Here is a 26,502-nt window from a genome sequence, read left to right as displayed (position 1 = left end):
TTAGTAGAGAGCTCAAACCATTGCATACTTGCATCATGGTTCTTGGTTCTTGTTTGGTTCTCTTTGTGAGTCTTAGATCTTATGGTCATCTTGATGACAAGCTTGAGTTCATCAAAAACGGAGTTCGCATGCGTCTTCTATGATGTTTTCGGTGTTGGAGGTTTTACCGGTCTTATGCGAGGAAGGGTTCTCACCATTTTCTTATGGGCCTTTTATCATTTGCTTATTATTGATATTTATTTCAAGATTGTGTTAGCCCATGTCGTTAGCTTTCCAACAAACTTGGTTTCGTCGAATTCGGAGTTCGTTTGCAGAAGTTGTGGTAGTTTTGGTGTTCTGAAAAGGCTCCAGCGGTACTACCGCAGACAGGAGCAGATGTAATTTTTTACTACCGCTCTTGGGAGAGGTACTACCGCTTGGAGCGTTACTACCGCGACTACTTCCGTGGCTACTTCCTCTCCGGACCAAAAACACGTCACAAGTCCAGTGGTGGTAGGCACGGATGTATTTTTTTAGTACTGCTCGCAAGCAGTAGTACCGCAACCCTTTGCGGTAGTACCGCTACCCCTAGCGGTAGTACCGTGAGGTCGAGCGGTATTACCGTGAGGTGCGGGCTATGAGCATTACGGTTGGTTTTTTCCCCACCTATAAAAGGGGGTCTTCTTCCCCAATGAACCTTATCTCTTGATCTCGTGTTCTTCCCCCATTGTTGACCTTCTTCGAGCTTGCTAACTCTCAATCCCTCCATGGATTCTTGCTAGTTTTTGAGGGGAAAGAGAGAGGAGATCTAGATCCATATTTCAACCAATCACTTTCTCCTCTATGTGAGGGGAACCCCCTGGATCTAGTTCTTGGAGTTCTTGGTGTTCTCCTTCTTGTTCTTCCTCTCATTTTCCTCCCTAGAATTAGTTGCTTCGATGGGATTTGAGAGAGAAGGACTTGGGCACTCCGTGTTCCATTGCCATTGCATTTGGTGCATCGGTTTGAGTTCTCCACGGTGATACGTGGAAGTTACAAGTTGAGAAGCTTATTACTCTTGGGTGCTTGGTACCCTTGAGCTTGTTCCTCTTGGGTGCTTGGGCGCCCTAGACGGTTGGTGGTGTTCGGAGCTCAATCATTGTGGTGTAATGCTCCGGGAAAGCGTCGGGTCTCCAATTAGGTTGTGGAGATCGCGCCGAGCAATTTGACGGGTTTTGGTAACTGCCCCCAAGGGTTGCCAGAGTGTACGGGTTCGGTGACCGCCCCCAAGGGTTGCCATTTGTACGGGTTCGGTGACCGCCCTCAAGGGTCCCTTAGTTGAATCACGACATCTTGCATTGTGCGAGGGCGTGAGGAGATTACGGTGGCCCTAGTGGCTTCTTGCGGAGCATTGTGCCTCCACACCGCTCCAAACGGAGATTAGCATCCGCAAGGGTGTGAACTTCGGGATACATCGTCGTCTCCGCGTGCCTCGGTTATCTCTTACCCGAGCTCTTTACTTATGCACTTCACTTTGTGATAGCCATATTGTTTCTTGTCATATATCTTGCTATCACCTAGTAGTTTATCTTGCTTAGCATAAGTTGTTGGTGCACATAGGTGAGCCTAGTTGTTGTAGGTTTTGTGCTTGACAAATTAACCGCTAGGTTTATTCCGCATTTGTTCAAGCCTAAATTGTAACTATTTTAAAGCGCCTATTCACCCCCCCTCTAGGCGACATCCTCGATCTTTCAATTGGTATCAGAGCCTCGTCTCTCTTTATAGGGCTTAACCGCCTAGAGAGTAAGGATGTCTACTAGGGGTTTAGGATTCTCTAACACTCTTAGTTTCAATGGCACAAATTTTGATGTTTGGGTAATTCGCATGCTTATTCTCTTTAGGGTCATGGACCCAAATTTAGAGTGAATTGTAGATATGGATTTTTCTCCTCCAAAGGATCCCCAAAGATTATCTTTAGAGGATGAGAAAAACTCTTATCTCAATGCTCAAGCTTCTAATGTGCTTTTTGATGCTTTGAGCAATGTAGTTATTTTTCCACTCATGCCGTTTCGGGGTGCTCATGAGTTGTGGACAAAGCTTCAAGATAAATATGGCGTGTCCAAGTTTTGTAGGGATGATTGTTCTCCCTCCACCTCCGGCCGTGTTGCTTTCTCAACTTCTTATACTTCACCTACATGTGGATTGCCACAAGGTAATGTTATGGTGAGTAGTGGTGTTCATTGCAATGATGATAGTGTGCTTATCGTTGATGATTCCTCATCACTATCTTATTGCAATGCTCCATCTTTGGACTTCAACACTTCGAGCTCTCTAAATGTTTCACATGCTTGTGTGATAGTCCTTGCATATTATGTAGAAATTGCTTTACTAAATATCATGATGATATGCTTGCTATGTCTTGTTACCATGATAAAAATGCATCTATTTCCTCGAATTGTTGTGCTAACAATGTAGACGAAGACCAACACTCCATGGAACAAGATGTGGTCTTGAATAGTGCCTCAAGGGATCCTACATCATCATCGATTGCATTTTGCCTTATGGCTAAGGCTTCAAAGGTATCTCCCACTTTGAATCCCAATATATCTTGTGATGATATTGATGATGACAAGAGTGATGATGATGATGTTGATAGTGATGAAGAGAATGATAATGTTGCCTCCTTAAAAATTAAGGGGAAATGATTTTTAAAGCTCTTCATAAGAATAAAATTGCTCGTTCCAACTTCATGGAAATCATGTCTATTGCTATTGAGGGCAAGAAATATATTGATGAGTTGGAATCTCATCTTGAGGAGCATGAGGTCACCATTGACAAAATGGAAGGTCATGAGTGTGATTACGCTAATGAGATTGCAGACCTCTCCCAAGCTCTTGAACTTGAACAAACCACCAAGGAATCTCTTGAGGAGACCTTTGCTCTAGAATTATCTAGAGTGAAGGAATCTCATGAAAGAGCTCTTGAGGTGGCCAATGTTTTTAAAACTAGAAATGCTAAGCTTGAAGTTGCTCATGCTAGACTCCTTGAGGATTTTGAGCACCTCGAAAATGGCTCAAGGGTCATTAAGGGTGAGCTTATCAAACTCACCGAGTCTCATGATCAACTTGAAGCTTCGTATTCGAAAGAGCTTGCCAAGTTGTCTTCTCCTCTTGTTGTTAATGATGATGCTTGTGCTACTAACTCTACCTCTTGTGAAGCATCCATATTGAAGGAGAATGTTGAGCTAAGGGCTCAACTTGAGTTGCTATCTAGCAATTATGGGATGTTGGAAGAAAATCATGTGAAGCTCTCAAGCTCTCATGATGATCTTCTAGTATCCCATAATGTGCTAAAGATAGCTCATGAGGCCATGATTGCTAACGTAACATCTAGTGAGCCTCATGTGGATACTAGCACTACTTCTAGTCAAAATGCTATTTTGCCATGTGCTAGTCCTTGTAATTCATCTACTCACAACATTGGAACATCTTGTGATGAATTGCTTTCCTTGCCTTGTTGCTCTAACAATGAAGCTTATACTTCCTCTAGTGCTTGTGTTGAGACTAACCATGTAGAGGAAATCAAAGAGCTCAAGGCCCAAGTCACTTATTTGAAGAAAGATTTGGAAAAGTGTCATGAAGGGAAGGCCACACTCAACAATATCTTGAGTGTACAAAAATCCCCCAATGACAAAGGTGGACTTGGATTCAACTCCAATAAGAATAAGAAGTCCAAGAGCAACAACAAGAAGGGCCAAAAACAAGTCAAGAATTCGGCCAAGATCATTTGCTTCAAGTGCAAAATTGAAGGGCATCATGTTAGATCTTGCCCTTTGAAGAAGAAGGCCATTAGTGACAAGCAACAAGGGAAGCGGCCACAAGTTCACTCTCATTCTCAACCTCAAGTTGAAGAAATGCCTCTTCCCAAGAAACCTCAAGATAATGCTTCTCAAGTTGAGAAATCAAGTGAGAAGATAGTGAAGAGTAGACGTTGCTACCTATGTCGCGAGAAAGGTCACCTTGCTTCCTCATGCACTAGTGGTAACTTATCCAACCCAATTATTATTGATGATATCTATTCTCTTAGGAAGGATAAGGTTGGCAATGTGTTTGTTAAATTTGTTGGTACTCAAAGTGGTGTCAAGAAAAGAACCATTTAGGTAGTGACTAACCTCTTAGGACCCAACTTGGTTGGGGACCAACTAGCTCAAACTTTATCAATATGTGTTGTTGGAGGGCATTGGAGACTTGGCTACATTATGAAGAATTAAGGGAACTTCATCACTCTTATTGTCTCAAGCCAAGTCAATTGAATTATCAAGTTTATATCTTATATCCAATGTGCCTCCTTGCGGTAACTTATACTTAAATTGCTTACATTGAAAGTTACTTGCCCCCTTGCATGTTTTGGTTTTGTTCCTTGCATGTGTTTGTATATGATGTGTCTCCAAATTGCTTATGTGTATGTTGGTTTGCACATCATGTACATGTGTGTCGTACGTTGAGCCTTTGTGCATCTTGTTCGTATCTTAGTTGGCTCTTGTGAGAGATTAATGGAATATCCCATTGTAGGGGAGTGACGTGCTTTGTGCACCTCACAATCCTATAAATGTGTGTACATGATTAATACCATCTAGTATTGATATTACAAGATTATCTAGTCGCTATGTGGTATGTATTCTCATGAGAAATTCAAATTCTAAATAGTCCATTAATTATCTCTTGTTGGATCCTTTTAATTGCCTCTTGTCTATCTTTAATTGGTATCACATTATGGGGGAGTAATATGCTATGTGCATATTACAAGCCTAGAAAATGTGTACATTTGAGATATTGTCACCTAGAATTGATATTGTAAATTATCTTGTTCCTAGGTGGCATGTTAGCTCTAGAAGTTGCAATTTGCTTATGTGTGGTGTGAAGATGATGTTTGATATCCTTGCTATCTACCAACGGGAGTTATTTCCAAATACTTCTTGTCTTTTGACAATTGGTACTCACTTATGTGTGGTAGAAATTATTGATCATCTTTACATTGGCCTTTGCTTTTATTTGCCTTATCTCTTGCCTAGGAATGTATCAACTCCCTTTGTCTTCCATACCACTTGTGGATCTTGTTTATTTCTTGATCTTGTCTAGTGTTTTCTAGATATAGTGAAAGTGGTGATCTCACCTTGTGCATTTTGCATTCAAATAAAAATTCTCTATAATGCACTAGTCTTGGGGGAGCTATCCTATTTTCTATAAAACACTCATCTTGCGATCCTTATCAAGTGTGTGTTGGTGGAAGGCAAGCCGTTTTCGTTTTGGTACTTTGTGCCATCATGAAAATTTGTAGAGAGCTTGGTTTGTTTGGAACCATCCTCTCTTTTGGGAGTTTGATATCTTTTATTTTGAGTGTATCAATGGATATCTCAGTCCTTGATGTATCTTTTATGGATATCCTCCAAGTGATGTTTTATTCATTTGGTATCTTTTCTTCACTTGGTTTTTCTTTGTCATTTGGTATCGGTTCTTGAAGGTCTTGAGCATGCATATTTACTTCATGTAGTCTCTGTGCCATGCCTTCTTTATTTGACCCAATATATAGGGAAACTCCACCAAGTCTCAAATTGGATGAGATGTGCATGAAATTCATTTCCTTCTCTATATGCACATATTTATGTGGAGTTTGTCCTATGTATATTTGTGTTTCTAACTCTTTTGTCCCAATGAGTTTGGGTACCATTTGTTTGTGTTGTTGTTCTAGGAACAATTGGAGATGCATTGGATGCTCGGCTCACTCACAAGGAAGGTGGTGTCACCATGTGCTTATTGGAGTCAAGCTAGGATTCTCAATGAACTACTATCTACTACTTTCCATTGGTTTCTTCTACATCCTTCCAATGATATCTCGGTAACAAGTATCTATTCATGCATTATTTTCTTGCATTCAACCTTGTGTAGGTTGCATCTTGGCATGCTATTCATTCCATCTTGTGATACTTGTTTCCTTTCTCAAAGCATCTCAACGACGATCTCATGTTGCTAGTTGTGATGTCTTTGATGGTTGTATGGTAGGAATTCATTTATATACAATAAGACCATATCTAGCCATGTGCTATGCTTCTAAGCAAATATCTTATTGGTATATGTATGACTTCCTTTTGGATATCTTGTTCCTCGTGTTGTAACTATTTCGGGTGTACATCCTTCTTTGCAGATATATATCATCATGATTTCGTCTACCTAGAACCTTATACACTTGAGAGAAATTACATCTCTAGATGATATCCTTTCTTTCACGTCCACCTTGTCTTTCTTGTGTTATTTCTTTGGTGGCTCCGTGAAAGCTTTTGCCTTGAGTGCGTGTCTTATCTCGTTGCATCTTGATGCACTCTTGTGTGGTGAAGATTATTTTCCTCATGCTTATCTCTACGAGGCTTTTGCCATCTTAATTGGTATCCGTCATCTTGATGAGGCTTTCATTTTCTATCTTCACCATGGGTTGTCGCAAGCTTTGTTGTTATCTTCTTAGTGAGCTTGTGAACCCATTTGCTAGTGGGTGTGTGTGGGAAGGAATGTCATGCACCGTGTATCTCATTTATCCAAGACTATGTTGATGCTTAATGCTCATCCTTATTTTAGTCTTCTCAAGTGCTTTGCCATGACTCACACACATCATGTTGGTTGAGCCTATTCTTAAGTTTCCTCTTTTACATGTTGCTCAACCATGTGTTGTTGCAAGTGCTAGTCTTTGTTTCCTATATGATCACTTACACTTGTTGTGAGTTTCTATTGATTTTGGGGGAGCTATGATCCTATTTTGTGCACTTGGTATCCTAATACAAAAAAATCTTATGTGTGCACAAATCATGGGGAGCTCCTCTAGTTTTCTTTAGAACACTCCTTTACTCATATCGTAATATCCTTATTCATGTGGCTCATAGGATCTTCAGTCTAGTTGGTTCAATTGATATCCTTTGTTTTCTTGCTTCAATTGGTATCTTTTGATTGCTTGATTGTTTGTTTCTCTCTTTTTATGTCTTTGTGGCATATTATTCTTTTGCTATCTTTGTGCCTCAATATAGTTTGTGTTCCTCCAAGTATTTACCTTTGGATATGTGTGTTGCATTCCACTCACTTGTTAAGAAATACACAATTTATGGAGGACCACAATTTATATTGGCCTTCTAAGATTTTCGCCCATTTTGGCAATCGATGCCAATGGGGGAGAAGTTTCACAGAGTTTTGTGGAGAAGTTTAGAGAGTTGTCTCTTCTGGCTTTGGTTTGTTCCTAAGCATATGCATCTCTAAGTTTCAGAGAGTTTTGTGGAGAAGTTTAGAGAGTTATCTCTTCTGGCTTTGGTTTGTTCCTAAGCATACGCATGCATTATTGGTTGTTGCATGGCATGGTGATGCATAATTCCTTATATAAACTCTCTTGAAAGTGATTGTCATCAATTACCAAAATGGGGGAGATTGAAAGGACATGCGGTGCCCCCATGTGTGGTTTTGGTAATTGATGACATTCTCTATGGACTAATGGTTGCATTGATTTATATTTGAAGGATTTGTCCATAGGCATCTCTTGAAGTTCATGTGTTGGTTTCAAGGAGTTTATGTGTTGACCAAGGTGCTATTAAGGAATTATCCAAAGATTGGTCATGTGACTGTTGTGCTTATTGCAAGCATGTCTTGAAGAAGAAGATTGTGTGATCATTCATGTTTACCTTCAAGACATCGTCCAAACGAAGAGAGTTAGAAAGATTCAAGGTTGATCAAGACTAAGTCAAGAGTGAATCAAGTTGATCAATTCACAAAGCGTAAAAGATGTACCGAGAGGGATCAAGTGATCCCATGGTATGGTTAGCATTGTCCATTGCACTTTGTGTACTAACCCATGGTCTATGTGAGAGTTCAATGTGGGGTTAGGTACATGTCCATGGGCTTGCGTCAAGAGGAAGATATCATACAACCCATGGAAAGGATGACATCAAGTGGTGATCGTAGTCAAGGTTGTGTTGTGCAAGTTCAAGTGGAGCATTCGAAGAAATCATGCTTGTAGCTTGCCGTCCATTGTGGTGACAATGGACTTCTGAAGGTGTACCAAAGAGTGACTCACCCATAGTGGAGTATGGGGGAGCAATCAACTAGCCTTCATCGAGCCAAACGCAATCACTTGTGAAGGTGTACCGAAGAGTGACTCACCCATAGTGGAGTATGGGGGAGCAATCATCTAGTCTTCATCGAGCCAACGCAATCAAGAAAGGTGGTCCAACTTGAGGGAGTCAAGATCGTCATCATCTAGCTCAAGTGGACCATGTGCATGGCAAAGGTTTTCCCTTGATAGGTTTTCTATTTTACCGGTCTCATGGTGGTTGTTGGGAGACCGGGTTATAGGATCGTTTGCCATACTATCAAGGGGGCCTCTCAAGTTGGTAGCTTGATCGTATCGTTAGTAGAGAGCTCAAACAATTGCATCCTTGCATCATGTTTCTTGGTTCTTGTTTGGTTCTCTTTGTGAGTCTTAGAGCTTATGATCATCTTGATGACAAGCTTGAGTCATCGAAAACGGAGTTCGCATGCGTCTTCTATGTTGTTTTCGGTGTTGGAGGTTTTACCGGTCTTATCCGAGAAAGGGTTCTCACCATTTTCTTATGGGCCTTTTCTCATTTGCTTCTTATTGATATTTCTTTCAAGATTGTGTTAGCCCATGTCGTTAGCTTTCCAACAAACTTGGTTTCGTCGAATTAATTCGGAGTCTGTTTGCAGAAGTTGTGGTAGTTTTGGTATTCTGAAAAGGCTGCAGCGGTACTACCGCGGACAGGAGCGGATGTAATATTTTTTACTACCGCTCTTGGGAGCGGTACAACCGCTTGGAGCGGTACTACCACGACTACTTCCGTGGCTACTTCCGCTCCGGACCAAAAACTCGTCACAAGTCCAGCGGTGGTAGGCACGGATGTATTTTTTTAGTACCGCTCGCAAGCAGTAGTACCGCTACCCTTAGCGGCAGTACCGCTACCCCTAGCGGTAGTACCGTGAGGTCGAGCGGTAGTACCGCTCGGTGCGGGCTGTGAGCATAACGGTTGGTTTTTTCCCCACCTATAAAAGGGGGTCTTCTTCCCCAATGAACCTTATCTCTTGAGCTTGTGTTCTTCCCCTATTGTTGACCTTCTTCGAGCTTGCTAACTCTCAATCCCTCCATGGATTCTTGCTAGTTTTTGAGGGAAAAGAGAGAGGAGATCTAGATCCACATTTCCACCAATCACTTTCTCCTCTATGTGAGGGGAACCCCCTGGATCTAGTTCTTGGAGTTCTTGTTGTTCTCCTTCTTGTTCTTCCTCTCATTTTCTTCCCTAGAATTAGTTGCTTCGATGGGATTTGAGAGAGAAGGACTTGGGCACTCCGTGTGCCCTTGCCATTGCATTTGGTGCATCAGTTTGAGTTCTCCATGGTGATACGTGGAAGTTACAAGTTGAGAAGCTTATTACTCTTGGGTGCTTGGGCGCCCTAGACGGTTGGTGGTGTTCGGAGCTCAATCATTATGGTGTAAAGCTCCGGCAAAGCGTCGGGGTCTCCAATTATGTTGTGGAGATCGCCCCGAGCAATTTGACGGGTTTCGGTGACCGCCCCCAAGGGTTGCCAAAGTGTACGGGTTCGGTGACCGCCCCCAAGGGTTGCCATTTGTACGGGTTTGGTGACCGCCCTCAAGGGTCCCTTAGTGGAATCACGACATCTTGCATTGTGCGAGGGCGTGAGGAGATTACGGTGGCCCTAGTGGCTTCTTGGGGAGCATTGTGCCTCCACACCGCTCCAATCAGAGATTAGCATCCGCAAGGGTGTGAACTTCGGGAGACCTCGGTTATCTCTTATCCGAACTCTTTACTTATGCACTTTACTTTGTGATAGCCATATTGTTTCTTGTCATATATCTTGCTATCACTTAGTAGTTTATCTTGCTTAGCATAAGTTGATGGTGCACATAGGTGAGCCTAGTTGTTGTAGGTTTTGTGCTTGACAAATTAACCGCTAGGTTTATTCCGCATTTGTTTAAGCCTAAACCGTAACTATTTTAAAGCGCCTATTCACCCCCCTCTAGGCGACATCCTCGATCTTTTAGAGGCGTGGTTCTCCCTCGAACACGAGGAGTAACGGCGCTCAGGTGTCGACACCGTCCCGCCACCGTTCCCATCGCTGCCCCCGCAGGTAGACCCGGAGGACATGGAGGCGGAGGCGGAGTACCAAGCCGCCCTTGAGGAGGCCCTGCAGCACGCGCTGGAGGCTAGCCGCCTCAGGAGGACGCGCACTGGGATGGGCTGGAGCAAGCCCTTGCCCTGTCGGCGGCAGGGGACTCCGTCCACACCCCGATCTTCATGCCGCCACTGCCACCGCCGCCACCCATCCAGCCCAAGCCGGAGCCGGAGCCGACGCGTAAGCGCTCCCCGCCTCCACCCACTTGGCCGGAGGAGGCCTACTCGTGGACGGGCTAGTACCGCGAGTGGGTGAGCGCGCCTCCCGTCCACTTCACCGCAAAGCCAGAGCAGGAGGAGGCCCACCTCGAGCGTTGGAAGGAGCACTGGCTCCGCTAGGGGCAGGCCGACGACGAGGAGCAGATGCGCTACGAGGCCATGCTCCAACATGACGCGGAGGCACTTCGGCTCGAGGAGGAGGAGGAGGGGCGCGCGCGGCTGGCCGCAATGCCGCTGCCCTAGCAGACGCCGGAGGAGGCTGCCCTGGCAGCATACCAGGTGGCTTTCGGGTGGGCTGGCCCTGCTCCGGTCTTCATCGACCTCACCGACGACGGCGGCATCGGCGTCAAGGGAAAGGGCAAGGCCGACGATGTCTAGGGCAGCATGCGGGGCGGAAGCAGGCGGGCGCAGAATTTTTAATGTTTTATTTAATTTTTATTAGATTTAGGTGGACTTTGGTCGGTGTTTGGCCGGCCACTTTATGTTTAATTATGTTTATTTCGTGCAACTTGTTTTTTTTCACGCTGGCACATTTGGGTCGGTCTCCCGTTGGACGGTCAAGCCGGCCCATTTTAAAATGCGGATGCGCATGTCCGCCTGGCCGACCCAAACGGATAAAAAATGGACAAAGCACGCATCCGTTTGGGTCACCCTTAGAGTTGCTCTAAAGAAGCTCGCGGAAGGAGAAATACCAGAGGAAGATCACCGGCTTCAGCAGATGAGGAGGATATGGAAGGCCACACCAAACAAGAGAGCACGTGAAGTGCTTTTGTAAACAACTTGGGGAGGGCAACCGACGTCGCACGTCCCATCCATGATAGCCGGTCAGAACCATGGACAGCTCGGGTACGGGCAGGCCAAGCCTCTGCATCCGGGAAGGACAACCACAAAGCGTCCGAGCAGACCAAATCCCTCCATGGCGCCCTCTATATAGCGGGGTGGACGCAGTGCCAACGCACATGGGCGTTGCACCACGCATGCCACACCTGCGTACCACATGGGGACCAATGAAATAGCCGGAAAAAGGCACCGCGCGTAACCCGACGCTACTACTGGCATGCGCCCCTGCCTGGCGGGACCGAACCATCCCGACGCAAGGCAAAGGCGCCGATAGGTGGGTCTGACTAGATTGTTGTGCGCAGGGGCGCAAACGAAAAGGCTCTCATTGGCGGCAGAAATCACATATTTGACCTGAGGGCGAAATCAAATCACAAACTGACCTGCTCACGAATTTTTTTCACAATGGTGACCCTCTCGTGTGGCGCCCGACAGCGAGGCGCCGCACCCAATGCTGCAGCGCCCTTCCCTTAGCCGTCGCACATCCAGCCAGCGTGGCAGCCCTAGTCTAGTTGCGGCCCCACAGACAGTAGTGCAGCGCCTAAGGCTTGGGCGCCACTCTGTGTAAAGTGCAGCGTCTATCGCTTGGGCGCTGCACGTTGACTTAAGCCGCACCGGGCCAGCCCCTCCCAGGCAGTTCTTTCCCCTCTCCAGGAAGTTGCTCTCTGTACAGAGAGCGGCGACGGCGCCCCCTTCGGATCCCCCCCACACCCCTCTCAGATCTGAAGATTTGAGGCCTGGATTCGATCTCCAATCCCTCCTACTAGGTAAACTCCTCCGTTCCCTTTCTTTTCCTCCGTAAATTCGTTGCAATTTTAGGGATTTGCCCAAGATTAGGTGGAACCTTTGATTTGCTTGGTTTGGATCTTTATTTGTCCAAGATTGGGTGTTGTGATGGAGGATGTGTAGTCATATTCGGTACTATATGATTCTTGTTAGTGAAACCTAGATTGTTTTTTTTAGATATATATGAGATGCCTAGTTTTGTAGATAATTATGAGATGTTGAGTTTTGTAGCTATATCTGAGATGTTGAGTTTTTTTAGATATATATTAGATGTTGAGTTTATTTGAAATATGAGATGTTGATTTACTTGAACACATATGACATACGAGGTATATATGAGAATTTACAATCATTTATTCATTGTGTGACAAAGAGATGTTGAGATTCTTGTAGATGAATACATATGAGATGTTTACATGAACACATATGAAATGTTGAGTATATACCGATATTTGAGATGAACTCATATATGTTTATTGTTTGAAATTTGTAAGGATGGTTTGGCTTCTCGACGATGTCTACGACACGAAACACCGGGCCTACATGATGCGCGAGAAGGAGATGGTAATAATGAGTAATCTAAATATTTTGCAAATTTGCCTTTAGTTGAAATTGACATGCCCTAAGATTTGTCATTACTTGTTTTTTGCAGAAGCTTGAACCTCTGAAGATTCGGTATCACGTGGTCTCTGGTCCTGCCATGCCTTACGTTGAGCGGTACACACCGTACATCAAGCGGGCAGGACTACTCCCGTGGATTCAGTTGGTCAGCCGGTCCACGCCGAATCTCAATGCTCCACTGGTGTCCGCTCTTGCTGATCGGTGGAAGCCGGAGACGCACAGTTTCCATCTTCGGACTGGGGAGATGACCGTGACGCTCGAGGATGTCTCGTTGATCACCGGTCTTGTTATGGACGGGAGACCTTTCTGTATGAGCACCGATTCTGATGGGTGGCGCGAGCAGATGATTGCTCTTATCGGTATGGCTCCTACTGAGGCTGAGGCTAATGTAGAGGAGGGAGAAGAGAAGATGAAGAGGGAAAGCAAAGCAGCCAGAGCTGCTTTCACGTGGATTCAAAATAACTTTGTGACGTGCCCTGCGGATGCCACTGATGATGTGATCCAGACACATGCTCGTGTCTATATGTGGTATGTTGTCTCGAGGACTTTGTTTCCTGACTCCACGGGCAAGAACGCTCCATGGATGTGGCTGAAGGCGTTGACCATCTTTGATAGCAAATGGAGCTGGGGTTCAGCGACTCTTGCATACTTGTACCGACAGGTAGTTGGTTTGTTTTTTTATCAACTCATTTCTTCATTGCCAATGCAACCTTGCTGTCAACTTAACATTGTTTTTCTTTCATATGCAGCTGGACGATGCATGTTGCAGGATCACAGATAGTGCAGGCATTGGTGGTAATATGCTTCTACTTTCTGTATGGAGCTAGGAGCGTCTGCCTGTTGGACGCCCGAAGAGTGTCAGGTTCAATCCTTGGGATGAAGATGAAGATGATGAATTACGGCGCCCCACTTGGGCCTACAAGTGGGATGTGGTTTCCGAGATGACGAACGATGTCAATCTCATGTACCAAAAGTACATTGCCGAGTTGGACACGATTACGCTTGAGCAGGTAACGAGGTCATTACTTCAGTCATTTCTCATGCTTGCCTGAAAAATAGTCATCAATTTATCATTGTTGCCCTATTTCATAGGTGGTATGGCAGCCATATGGCGCCGATGATAGAGTTGGGTACACCGAGGAGTTTGGCATTAACCCGATGTTCTTGCGGGATAGGGATCTCTGGCTTATGCGGTGCCCATTGATATGCAACTGGGTGATTGAGTTTCATTTGCCACATCGCGTGTTTCGTCAGTTTGGTCTGTTCCAGCCTCACCCGCCGGAATGGGTGGATATGGACAAAGCACTTCATAGTTAAGATAGCATGAACCGTATTAACTAAGCATCGTCACTCCTTCTTGATTTTGCTAATGTTTGGTTTTGTACCATGCAGGTTGGACAGGAGAAGGCAGCGGAAGATAAAGGACTGGGACAAGCATCATGCTTCGTATGTTACCCGCTTCCATCTTTGTGTGGAGCAAGCTCGTAGCAGTGCACACGCCCAGCTTCGTGAGCATAACTCACTTGCTTTTGATAACTACATACGATGGCTTCTTGAAAATACTCGAGTTGAGATATGCCCGCCGGCATACAATGAGGATATTCTTGAAGAACCCGTAAACTTTGAGGATCTATCAAAGGGGAAGTACAACAGAGATGTCAGGGAAGGGCAAGGAGTCCCTGCTGTTCCGGTGATTAACTATGTGGTAAAGTGTTCCCTTCTTTACTTTCTCGTTGGCCGTATTACACATGTTTGAATGGCTAACGTGTTCGCTCTTTCTCATCCGCAGCGCACCGAGATCAAGAAAGCAGCTGATGAGAGACAGTCTATTCTGGAGAAGACACCGGTTGGAAAAGGCAATGATGATGGTTCACTACGAGCATTCCTCAAGGTACATGTCGCATTCACTATGAGAGCCAGTCTATGTTGCGGAGTTTGATATCTTATACATTTGTTCATGTTACAACGTCAGGCCAAGAAGTTAAGGCAGTTATGGAATCTTCTCGGTTGCTGTGATCCCGAATTTGATGAACCATCTGCCTCTAGGTCTGCCACCATCAGACCCCTCATCTCACCATCAGGGGGACGATGTGACTTCCTCATAGACTTATCTGGATGATGAGGGTGCGGTCACCCAAGAGGTATGACTAATCCTTTAGATGTGATTCTCACTTGATTACGACGCCGGTCTTCACCATATTGTTTGATTGTGTGATAGGGCCATGAGCATGATGATGACATGACTTTGGCGGACGCTCAAGTTCGGTCCGATATGTTCAAGCCTAGGCAGCCCAGACGCTTGTACATGCCCAACGACTTGGAATTGGCCAGTGCCGTATTCTCCACCGCCACCACGGCCCCATCCGTCCATGTCACCTCTAAGACGCTTTGTCTTACGTCTTCCCCATCTAATGACCTTCAATTCCGGGTCCGGCCATAGTTGAACTCCATGATACTCCGGCCATTGTGATTGGTCCAAGTACGGCTCAAACCGGGGAGCCCATGTATTCTTTACCGTCATGATTGAGAACTCGGACTCCCGCACGGTAAGAGGGTGATTGACATCAACATTCCTCACATGGGCTGCGTTTAACAAGTGCGAGCATGGTAGATGAAGAAACGATGGCCTCATGCAGCTGCAATCACACCGTGTTAGGGAGACCTTGAACGTGCAGCCTTCGTGTTGGTGGCCTTCGTTGTCGTCATATAGTACAGCTTCTTGGGAGTCTGCCTTTCATGATTGAAAGTCCAACCATTCTTCAACCTTTGGTGGGAAAATGTACTTGTGCTTATCCTTGTTCTCACCAGCAATCTGCTTATCCGTCTCCATTGAGTACTTTAAAAAGTATCCATTCATCTTGTCAAATGTGTATTGAACTATTATCGTCACGGGTAATGCACGTACACCCTTGAGCACCTTATTGAAGCATTCTGCCATATTGCTTGTCATTTGACCGTACCTTCGGCCATCTTCATCGAAAGCACATGCCCACATATTCCTTTCGACAATGTTCCTATTGAGAAATTCAAGACCACCGGGGTCAAATTTCTTGTGTCTGAGCAATGCATTGAACAATGTGGCAAACCGCTTGTTGGTGAAAGTGAGACAACAATCTTGAAGATCATCGGCCAACTCCTTGATACCACATGCCCTATAGAAGTTTGCACAAAAGTTCCTCATGCACCATCGATGGTGCAACTTTGTATGTCCGGGATGTCAACCACCACTGCATTTAGAATTCCTAGATGGCGATCCGATATGACACAAATTTCCCTTTCAACCGGTAATACCCTTGTTCTCAGTTGACGCAAGAACCACTTCCAGTTCTCATTGTTCTCCACCTCAACCAAAGCGAAAGCCAAAGGCAACACCCGGTTATTGGCATCACTTGCTATTGAAACCAATAAAGTGCCCTTGTATTGTCCGGTCAAGAACGTGCCATCAATGGCGATGATGGCCCGACAATGCTCAAAAGCCCTCACGCATTGCTCAAAGGCCCAAAATGCACGGCCAAATACTTGGACGGTCGTTATGAATCAATGTTTGGTGCAATGAGGCTCAACCACGTGAACCATGCCTGGGTTTGTGGCGGCCATAGCTAACAACAACCTAGGGAGTCGGTTGTATGCTTCCTCCCAATTGCCATAACATCTTGAATGCGGCTTGCTTCGCCTTCCATGCCTTGCCGTACTTCACCTTGTAATGAAAGATGGCTTTCACAAGGTCAATGACACTCTTGATGCTCATTATTGGAAGTGTGGATATTTGGTTGGATAACCTGTAAGCAATGAACTCGGACGTGAGTTGTCTGTGTTTTTGGTACACAACCTCGCCATCCGCATTCTTGTGCCGGCACATGTGAGTTGGGAGACAACTCACTATGCGCCAAGTGGGACCTCCTTTCCATGGCCTTGCACGCACAATCCATGGACATCTTGGCACTTCACATTTGACCGTGTAACGCACATTGAGTCCGAGTTGGCCACTTTATGTGGACGATAATGCGTAACCGAGTAGTTGTCGAGCCACATCTTCAATTCCAAGAAGGATTGAAACTCACCACCGGGATATATCCCGTTCTTGTCGTCTTACAAATCACGGTGAGAACTTGGCCTAGCTCCAAGAGATATGCATTTGCCACCATCCACAACGGCTTCATCCGCGAGACTAAGATCCTTGAACAATGGTGTCTTGTGATCCCGCCCGAATACCTTCTTGAATGCTTGGGCCTCCTTCGGCGTGAACCCCTCCTCATCATCTTCTTCATCGGGACCATCGTCATCCGAGTCCGATGCATATGCATGGGAAAAAGGGATGGATTGGTCCATTGTCTCTTGCACATGATATTGGTCGAGATCACCCACATTGTTGTCATGGAGATCAACTTCGTTGTCATCCTCCTCGTACTCATTATTCTCCTCTTCAAAAGCTTCATTTTGGTTGTTTGGAGTCGGGCTTAATGTTGGCCAATCTTGTTGCGTGAAATGAGGTTCACTCATTTGATCTTGGTTCACGGGTGGGGGAGTGCTAGCAACCAATGGGGAGGGGTTCCGGTTCAAGTCCAAATTCAAAGTAGACTCAACCTTCTTGGAGGCAAATAACTCAAGAGCCTTGTCTAGAGATTCGGCAACCGTCTCCTTGTATGCAACCCAACGTTGCTCGGAGTTCACACACATTGTCTTCCAACGGATGTGCATTCTAAAACCAACATTATGCCTTCCCTCGAACTCAACAACGTCACTTGGGTCCATCCAATTCAAATCCTTCCTCACTTGTTCCAAGAGCTCCGCATAGCTAGGACTACTCTCAAACACCATGTTAAGCTCATCCGGGTCCGGCTCGACATTGACTTTCAAAAAGGCCTCTTTATCCACATGATGAACATAAACACATGTTCTCCCCATCCCTACAATAATCAAAAACACACATATATCAAGTAAGTACTTAACAAAAATATTTGCACAAAATACATATGCCCTAACATATATATGAATTAATAACCCTAACCCCCACATAACAATTACCACAACCCTAACCATAGCATAACCCTAACACCAACATCAAACACACATAACCCTAACCCTAGCATACTATGAACGCCTAACCATACCAAATTAGCAAAGAAACATAACATGATTCAACACAAAATTTCCAAATCGAAGCCAAAACTAGGGTTTCCCCAAACTAGCTAGATTTGAGCAAATGTGACAATTCCTATGGATGAAAACAAGGGGATCGGAGGATTACCTTAAGGGAGGGGTTGGCTTCGAAATCCACGGTCAAATACTCTGGATTTGCAAGATTTGAGAAGGATTTGAGAGGGGGAGAGAGGAAGAGAGGAGGGGCGCAATGCTAAGGGTTTGGGTGGGGTGGGGGTGTGTGGGGTGGGGGTGGGAGGGGAGAGAGGGTGGGGCCAGCCTAAGTGGCACACAGACTGTGCAACACCTAAGAAACGGGCGCTGCACATTACAAGTGTGGCACCTAAGGGCTAGGCGCTGCACATTACAAGTGTGGCGCCTTGACCTTAGGCGCTGCTCAGCTATCTGTGGGGTCGCAACTGGACCAGGGCTGCCACGCTGGCAGGAGGTGCGACGCCTAAGGCCGAGGCGTTGCATTGTAGGGTGCGGCGCCTCGCTATCGGGCGCCACACTAAAGGGTTAGCAGAGTGAAAAAATTTCGAGAGCAGACCAGTTTGTGATTTAAGTTCGCCCTCAGGTCAAATATGTGATTTCTTCCCTCATTGGCGCGACCGAAGTCACCCCATGCCGATGGTGACGAGTGCGCCCGCGTTCCACTCGTCATCGACCACCAAGGTGGGTTGCCCAGTTGCGCGTCGTCCAGGCAGATCGCACAGCACAAAGAACCCATGAGAGACCCACGCGGCACGCAACCTGGAAACGGACAGCATGGAGGGCACTCTTGCCCACGAAGCATCCTAGGAGGCGGATACTCTGTTATACTTTAAAGGAGTAATAAAATAATCCAACATGCATAGAAGAAAATGCTTGGCTTAAAAGTCCCTAACAAACCAATCACCCACAACAATCTAACCCACCAAAGGCTCGGCCCAACAAACAAATGATGTCATCTTGGTTGTGACATAACTCTTTCACACATCTATACTTGCCGTAGACAAACCCATTCACATAACTTACGTGTATAATGATGACGCTAATAATTTCACACACATGCTACGAACTCAATGAAGTAGTGTTTCCATAAATAACTCGGTGGACTAGTGGCCATGAGTGATTTGCAAGGATGAATTAGACCCTTAATATCTTTATTGGAAAATGCTAGTGAGTACAATACGAGTATAATATAGTAGTACATGAGTGTCTTACAAACTTTTTCTCAGGGTAGGGGTGCTGTACAATCTTGAGCAATTAAATGGCGTGCTACTAAAGATAAATAATCAATTATCCACCCATTCATTTCCTAGGGGCATTACTAGAAATACCACTTCTCTCAAGGGGCCGGCACAAAAGATTCCCCCGAAATGGAAATGCTCGCTTCCGGATCCTACATCATGCCTTTCACCCACTCCATGTCCCCTCACCGATGTGTGGGCCCCACCACGGAAGCCCTCACCAGGGTGAAGTTGTCATGTGCCTCCTCATATATAGGGGACTGTCCTCAACCCCATCTGCCAACCTACACACCCACTTCCCCCACTTCCTTAAAAACTCTGCCAATTCCAGTGAGGCTCCATTCCCCCAATGACTACGATGAGGTACTAGCGGCCATATGCGGCGGTGTGATCCTCGCGAACCTCAAGACACTCGCGGTGACGTGGAGGGTGACGGAGGCAGCGCGGTGGCTTGAGGAGAAGAAGCCCCGACAGACGACACATCCTTGGGCTCAACAAGTTTGGGAGCAGGCTTAGGATGGAGAACCACTATGAGGGGTTAGAGGTTGAATCCGGGGACTCCGACTTGGAGCTCGCGCGTGATGGGGTGGCTGATAAGGATAACAACCACAAGGTTGTGGAGATTAAGCCGTTAGCTGCCGTCAGGATGTCCCTCTCCAAAGGTATCGGTCCCATATCGTGATAACTGCTTTTAATCCATGTATTAGGGTTAGTTTTCATCCTGTTTGCTGTAAAACATATTGTACAACAATTTCTTCTTCTTAGGTAGGACACAAAGGTTTGAAACCGCATATAAGCCTGGCCACAATAAACATTTTCTATTATCATGTGGTTTACACTATGTTTCCTGGTTTTGTGTGGTTTAAGCTTGTATGTCTTTTTAATTTCACGCGATTTACACTCCTTTTCTCTCTGTAAATTGAGTGCCGACAAAAATTCATGTATTGATCCCATGGTAACAATGCAATTTTTGCATCAACCAACCGAGAAAGACTTGGGGCCCCATTGTTAGGTAGAACAAAGGTTTATAAGCCATGTGTATTGTTAAATCTTGGATCTTCATAAAATTTTGTATTTATGGTTTGCAAAATGTTAGATCTCCATACACATGGTTAGTTCAAGGATGCGATGAGAAATTTGCAATGCTAACTTACAATTTATATAACTACCATATGATAATGCTGTCAATTGCACATGAAGTACATGCAAGTAACTCAATGGAGTAACTCTTTGTTTCTTTGAGAACAATGGAGTGACTAGCTATAGGTGATGTACAAAAATTCTAAAGTTATACACAATCAATTATGAGAAGATATTGGTTCAACTTTTGGTTGGATGAACTCATCCAATAAACCCAGACGGAGGGAGTATGACAATGGTAATAAAGCCATATTATTGGTGTGTACTACAATCTTGAGCTAATAAATGAAATAACTAGCTATGAATTATTTGCAGGTATCTTAAAATTACATACAACCATTTATGAGAAGATATTGCTTAAACATTTGGTTGGATGAACCTGTCCAATAAACTCGGACAGGCGGAGTATGACCGTAGTAGTACACTCATGCTAGAGGTGTGTAGTATAATCTTGAGCTCATTAATAAATAGAGTAAGTAGCTATGAGTGATTTGCAAATACCTTGGCATTATACACAATCATTTATGAGAAGATTTTTTAGCATTACACACCATCATTTATGAGAAGATTTTTGGTTAAACGTAGGTTGGATGAACCCGTCCAACCTACACAGACAGATAGTGTACGACAGTAGTAGTACAGTCATACTATAAGTGTGTAGTTCAGTCTTGAGCTAATAAATGAAGTAACTAATTATGAGTTATTTGTAAGGATCTTAAAATTACATACAAACATTTATGAGAATATATGAGTTAAACGTCCACAAGGGAGGGGCGATGACTATGAGAAGATATTGGTTAAAATGTCACAAGTGTGTAGTACTATCCTCACGACCCTCAAGCTACCGACGGTGATGCGGAGGGTGGTGGAGGCGGTGTTGTGGCCTGATAAGAAGAAGCCCTGGTGGTGTGGTGGCGGAAGTCGAGGCTTCATGGGGCTAGGCGGGCTTGGGGTCGAGCTCGGCTTCGACAACGACGACGTGGGCTTGAAGGCCAATTTCAAGGAATTAGGTTAAGGGCTAGGCCATTTTTTATTATCAGCCATGTTTGCCTGATTAGGCTGGTAGGCTAGTTTCGGCACTATTCCTTCAGAGAATCAATTTTGGTTGCTAGGTTGTCGATCTTGTGATTCATATTTTTTGTGAGATTTGATGGTGATTCTTATGTTTACTATTTATAGTCAAAAGGGATTGAAAATCTACAGAGAAGGGGTTGAATTTCGCCGTTTTGTATGGAGGTCTTGGCCTTTTGGGTTGTTGCCTTGTTTTAGATGGTTGTAGATTTGCATGGGGATTTTTCTATACTTGGTTCAATTCTCATTCTGAAGGATTATTCTCGTAATTGTTGAGTCCTACTAGAAAACAATCCTTGATTTTGCATCGTCGATAATCAGATTTTTGTCAGGTGGTCGATAATGAGATTTGTAGATTAATAATTATAGAATGATGGCAAATGTATATATCATGTGTTTGTTTATCAGAAACAGGATTTCTATAAGTTGTGATTTACTTTTTTTGTGGGTGATTAATGCTTTTACCCAAACCTAAAGAGGATTGCATCCATGATGGTTCAATGTTCATAATAATTGTGATATCATACATATGAATTCATGTCCATGATGACATTAATTACTTTTTGTGAGACAAGCTTGTCTTTCTTCCTCTCTCTTAGCAATGACATCGATCTTCCATTGTAGATGACTTAAGCACCATGACTACTGATTTTGATGGTCCAGCACAAAGGTCAGCAAAAAGGAAGAGCAAGAACCAATTCATGGGTATCCGGCAGCGCTCCCGGGCTAGGTGGGGTGCGGAAATTAGAGATCCTATCAAGGGTGTCCGTCTCTGGCTTGGTACTTTCAACAGTGCTGAAGAAGCTGCAAGAGCTTATAATGTTGAAGCACGCAGGATCCATGGCAAGAAGGCCAAGATTAACTTTCCAGAGGAACCAAAACTTCCTCAGAAGAGTCGTGCTCCCCCTGCTTCTCCCAAAGTACCCAAGCCAAGTGCAGCACAGGAACATAGTTTCATACCAGCATTCAACAACCTTGTCAACCAAAATGCTTTTGTCTACCCATCTGCTCACTTTGCATCAAAGCAGCAGCTTGTTCAGCCTGAGAATGTGCCATTTGTTCCTCCAATGAGCACTATTGCCCCTGTTGAAGCTCCTGTTATGAATATGTACTCTGACCGGGGAAGTAACTCCTTTGGCTTCTCTAAGTTGGGTTGGAAGTATCACACCAAGACTCCTGATATATCATCCATTGCTCCCATTTCTACCATTGCCGAAGGAGCAGAACCTGTGCTTGTCGAGAATAACACCTACAACTCATTGGTGCCTCCTGTTATGGAGAATAATGTTGTCAATTTTGAACCTTGGATGAGATATCTTATGGATGATAGCGTGGATGAGATGATTGATAGCCTACTGAATTTTGATGTGCCTCGGGATGTCGTTAGCAACAGGACCTTTGGAGCTTCAATGCCATGCCCATCCGTGGCCAATTTTTCTGAGGGAAGCAAACCTTGTATATAGGGACAAAGGGTAAGCCTTCAATTATGGATGTTCAGTCCGAGATGATAATCTTTTCATTGCTCTGAACTTTTTGTTCTGTGTTTCAGGAATAAGGCTATGAAGATTGGAAAGCACCCTATTGTCTCCTCCGGCTAGCATATGCTTATGTCCAAGCTTAGATGAAAAAATGTTGCATCACAATTCTCTACTGTAATCGACCCATTACCTAGTTGACTGTCGCTATGTGGCAACCATTTATGAGTCCGATGAACCGTTGTCTTGTCTTTTGCCAACTTTTATGTCGTCACTACCATTTTTGAATGTGAAGAACATGAATCTATGTCCAGTTTGCTTTAATCTGTGCACTTCTTCGCATTTCCTTTCCTTCTGGATGTTTATTTATTTTTGGAGATAAAAGTAGCTTCTAAGATACCATGTTTATGTAAGCCGAGTAGCTTATATTGATTTTCAATACTCGGCTTATATTGAATTTGGTGTCAAGTTTGCTTTAATATGTGCACTTGATTGCCTTTTTCCTAGTTCTGGAGTACCAGATTTACTAATATTTGATACTAGATGTGTATGTGTGATCATACGTGGAGTCATTCCTTCTATATGTAGTTCTTCTCACCGATGTAGTTAACTTACACAAACATTTAGTGCACCTAATTCAATATTTGATGGATCTGTTCCATTTTAGTGCATTCTTGATTTATTGCTATAACCTTCACAAACTTTCAATGCATTTTAATTCCCTCGACACCTCTCAATGTGAGAAGACAGGTGAACCACATATACGTTCCACTTGATTTATTGCTATAACCTTCACCAAATTGGAGGTCTCATGTCACTGTCATGTTAGGTCCTTGATTTGATTTAACGTCAGCATAAGTAGTGCATGTCGCCTTCTTATGATGAGCATGTTATTATTACTCGACAGTCACATGGCGCTCATCATAGATAGTTTCCACGGAGGCTATTTTATTACTCACATGGAGGTAGGTTTTCATTATCCGCAGACTATCAGGAAGCAGGTCCCTTTGGTGATCATGTCTCTGTAAAGAATTGGTTGTCACTTACATGGTTCTTTGACACGTATAATGCTACGTAAAAGGAGAAGGAGAATGACTCATGGTCGAGATTAAATCAAAGTGAGGTATGAAGACAACTTCCATGCGAGTGCTTTTACAGCTACCAACCGTGCAAACAAGCTCCAAACTAGTCCGAGCAGGCCAATAATTACTCAAATCTTCTTGTTGTTTTGACGATTCATGGCTAGAGCTAGCTGGAAGCTGTTATGGAGAGCCAATTGTTTTCTTCCTGATGGCTCCTAATTCTAGTCCAATCATACAGCTATGTGGGGCTACCATTTTATCATTGCACTTGTCTTGTCCCCGTTTTAAGGACAACAATTGTGTTTTTTGAGTTCCTTGAGAAGGGCATTTTGGTGACCTGGCTCCCGGAATTTTTGAAAAAAATAAAAAGTCAAAATTCACGATTGAAAAAAAACTTAAAATATATGTAAGGATGCAAAGCTGAAATTTATATGTGTGTAAAAATTCAGGAGGAAATACCTTGAATGTACAAAAAAATCATGGACTTTGAGGATGAATAGTACCATGTGCAAAAAAAAGTCACTCAATGCATGGATGTGCTTTCTTGGCTGGTGGGTTTTCCATCCTAATAGATACCAAATTGTATTAAGCTAACAATAACAAAGTAGATTTTATTTTTCATAATATAGTTTCATTATAATCAACATATTTGACTTGTGTTGACTTTACACATTCTTAAGTGCACTATGAAAAAATAGAAACTTGTCTTATAACACTATTCAAATTTCATTGTATGTCGAGTGTTTGTTTGTATGCCTAGAGTCAAACCACGGGCTCTCGGCTAAGATATATACTCCGAGAGTCATACTCGGAAAAGTCAAGCACACGGGAACGAGATGTTGGAAATATGAGCAATTTACTGAATGATTTTATTAACAAAAATAGTAGATAAAGTATGACTAAAATAGCAAATATAAAGCAAGTCATGCAATCTGACAGAGAGAAGGTAAACATCGTCTGCATATATGAACTTGAGGTAAACACTTCTAGAACAGACACTAGATGATGTTGCTTATAAGAAACAGAACCTAACATACGTAGGGCAGAAACTAGAGCCAAGAACTGTAGGAGGACTTCTAATAGAAAGGAGAAGAACACGTACGACACAGCAGCAGCAGAAGCGCTGGACTTGGGGTCAGTGTCCTCGCCTGCCATGTCGTCGAGGAGGTCGTGGACGTCGGGGAAGAAGTCGTCGTCGGGGAAGTAGTCGTCGACGACCGGATCGTCCGTGATGAAGCAGCCAGTAGTCGCGCTGAGCGCTCCCCAAAAACCTTATCACCCTTCTCCCGTACAGGACTCAAAAAGTGCGGTCTCGGAGGCCTACTGTCCCGACGTGCGGTGCACGCCGCAAGCCGGGATGAGGAAGACAACAGTAGCGCAGAGATTGGAACTGTGTGGCGAGAGGAAGAGGACCTTCTGATGTGTCTCTCGGGAGAGGAGCGACCTCTCTTATATAGGCACAGCAGAGGGACGCGAACAGGCTGCGCTGGGAGGCGGGAGGTGAAGCAACGGAGGGAGACGAAGTGAACAGACAGCACGCGAAGAGGTGCGCCGTTCGTATTCATTATCCACTACCGCAAAAACTTTTCAGCTCCTAGGTGACCTTTCGTATACCCGTAGTGCGTGGCAAAAATTAGACATCGGCTTGGCTCATTCCCGCAACCCGCGGCGCGTCGCGTCGCGTCGTGGCGTGGCGTGGCATGGCGAGGCAGGCGGCGGAGGAGGAGCGCGCGTGGATGTCCCTCTTGTTCTCATGCTCATACAAGTGGGGAAAGAACCTCCCTTATAAGGAGGTCCAATTCCCACTCAACTAGCAATGTGGGACTAAACTTTAGTAGTATCCCTTGCCTTGCACAAATGCGCTAAGTGGGCCTCTAGGATTTATTAGGAATTTCTGAAATAGTTATTGGGCTGCCCCAATATAGACTAAATTCCAGCAATCCCCCACCAGATCCCAGAGGCACACAGAAATTTGCCTTTGGTTCCAAAACACTGTTTTATATACCGGTACTGCAGTGGAGACTGTTAAGTTGAACTTCCACCTAGAACTCTATGCTACACTAGTAAGCAACTTGAACAGTGGACTAGGCCTTGAACTGCAAGTTTTCTGCGAATCTAGCTTCACATAAAGCCTTGACCGATACGTGGCTACCGTGGGTCTTCCCCGCGGGTGGAGCTTATGCGTCATACTACGTGACCTTTCATGAGTTTACTAGAGAGAACCCTACTCTCATAGATTGCGACGTTTGACAATCAGATTCATATAGGTGTGTTCTTCAAAAGATGTTCTGCAGGATAACATCTCTGCTTAAATAAGCCACTTAGAACACATTAAGATATACATCAACCTGCCAGGCAGATTAGGAGAGTATTGCATCTTCATGGAGTGGTATTGTGAATAGTAGGGATACTCTCCTCTCAGTTGACCAACAGCTTGTCTTCCACATCTAATTCACGGGATCTCCGATCACAAAGAATATGTTACCACTGTGAACAACTCATATTGTGGGTCTCATACCCATCTCCCTCGATGCATTATCTATCACATTACGCGATAGACCCTTAGTAAAAGGATCTGCCAGATTTTTAGACGTTTGGATATAACCCAACGCAATAACTCCAGAGTTTTTCATTTTCCTGAAAGACTTTAACCTTCTTTGAACATGTCTTGATGACTTCATGTTATCCTTTGAGCTGCTCACTTTCGT

The 26,502-nt window shown here is 44.4% G+C and overlaps 1 pseudogene; it reads left to right on the top strand.

Moving 5' to 3' along the window:
• Positions 1-19,528: 19,528 nt before the first annotated feature.
• On the top strand, positions 19,529-22,678 carry LOC123135022 (ethylene-responsive transcription factor 1-like; annotated as a pseudogene).
• Positions 22,679-26,502: the final 3,824 nt, after the last annotated feature.

This window comes from Triticum aestivum, chromosome 6B, assembly GCF_018294505.1.
Source record: "Triticum aestivum cultivar Chinese Spring chromosome 6B, IWGSC CS RefSeq v2.1, whole genome shotgun sequence".
NCBI lineage: Eukaryota > Viridiplantae > Streptophyta > Magnoliopsida > Poales > Poaceae > Triticum > Triticum aestivum.
This window is presented reverse-complemented; position numbering and strand designations above follow the sequence as displayed.